We start from the raw sequence: 1,968 nt of genomic DNA, 5'->3' as shown, positions 1-1,968 counted from the left end.
CCTTTTGTTTCTATTGTAAACCTGATGTGCTATCTCGGATTTTTGATCAATATTGGGCAATGGAGAATGTTCAAATGTTTTTAACACAGGACAGTACACTATCTCGTTGGGCCAGATCCTATCGCATTTGGACAGATCCGTTCCATGGCGTTTTAACTGGCGGTGTTTAAAGAGATTTAGCACTCTCCAGCAAGCACTTTATTCCTCTGTGACTCCTGTCTCTAGTGTCTGATAACAGACTTCAGTGTTCAAGTAGGCCTCCTGTCTTTCTCTCTTTCTCTTGTTGTGTAAAGTATCTCAGTGTAAGTTGACTGTGAAATTGCATTTTTAACTCTCAAAGGAGGCATGCATCTTCTCCCCTCCTCCGTGCGGTGCCCTAGAAACTAATGAAGTGAGAAATAAAGTTAAAAATGAATTGATGATAAATTTATGATATTCACTTAAACTGAACAGGAGGTGGAAATGGAACAAAGCGGACAATGTTTAAAGGATGCCCTTGAGAAACTCCTCCCACATTGAGGGAGGAAATGAGGAAAAACACATCAGTAGTCACAGGACCAAGGCTGGATGGCCGTACTTCACAACATCAAGTGCTTTACTACAAGGCAAATACATGAGGTTACCATGGCAACTGCTGGGCAACTTAGTATAGCATCCGCGACACTGTTCAAACGCAGTTCATTTGTCCTCTTCAGATTAGTATTTCCCAAATCTGTATCTTGTTTAGCAGGAAATATGTGTCTGTTTTGCACTATTTGCATGGTTTTATGATATTTGAAGTGAAATCGAAAGGCTATTAGTTTTTACCGTCACACAAAAACATAATGTATCAGGAAATGAAGTGTAAAGTGTCCTGATGTTTTTAGCCATTCATGAAAAGACTCTTCTATACAAGTAAAATGAATATCCGGCATTGTTGTATACCACAAAATTGAAGCAAACAAGAATTCAGTTGGTGATTATGACCTAATAAATTTGTTTACTGCGCTAGCAGCGCTACTTGAAAAAGATGCATTTTGAGGACTTATGGGATGACTCTGGGGAGGACTAAAGGTGTTGCTCATCAAAGACATTTGTATTCAGACTTTACAAATAAGCCTCAGGTACTTGTTGGTATTCAAATCATGCTTCTGAGTCATATACAGACAATGATGAATGGCACAATTTTTAAGCTGTTAAAAGAAAATGTGACCATCACAAACCTAAAGTACAAACAAAAATCTAAACCACTGGCAGGTCAAAGTGTCAACAATGACAATTTCAGTAAAATTTTAATAGGAAGCCTAATTCATGGCAAAAAAGCTTTTGAATTCAGCAGTATAGAGATCATGAACTAAAAAGCATTATTGAAAAGGCTATAATCAGTACAAATAATGCTTAAAGTCAACATGAAATGTCATGGCAGCATTAATGTTGTAAAGAAAGTGACAGTACATCTTGTTCTTTTGGCAGTGATTAATTAAATACATATTGAAGATGAAAGTTTTTTTTAATGTGGAATCACGTGTAGCTACTGATGAATTTTGCACAATAATTTTTGTTGACTTTAAAGGCCGTAACACACCAAGCCGATGCCAACGAACTAGTGGCAACGAAAGCAGACTGTGGGGTTGGCTCACGTCGGCAGTGTCTGTGTCCAAAGTTGGCCTGACACACCAAACCAACGCTAGACACCCGACAGCCAAGTAGCACGTCCGTTCTGCGCCTCCGAAAGATGAAATGCCTTTCCAGACCAGCAGGTGGCAGTAGCTGAACAGCCAATGAGAATGATCAGATCGCCCAACGAAGCCAGCTTGGTACAAACTTTATTCTGCACCAGTCAAATCCCTGAACAACATGCAGTGATGAATCAGTGTTGTTAAACAAATCATTTGTGTGAATGATTCAATGACTTACTCATCAAGATACAGTAAGTAGTGAAGTGAAGTGAAGCCAAATGTGGTGTCCATACTTTGAATCTGTGCTCCT

The sequence above is a fragment of the Chanodichthys erythropterus genome, chromosome 7 (assembly GCF_024489055.1).
Source record: "Chanodichthys erythropterus isolate Z2021 chromosome 7, ASM2448905v1, whole genome shotgun sequence".
Classification (NCBI taxonomy): Eukaryota; Metazoa; Chordata; class Actinopteri; order Cypriniformes; family Xenocyprididae; genus Chanodichthys; species Chanodichthys erythropterus.
This window is presented reverse-complemented; position numbering follows the sequence as displayed.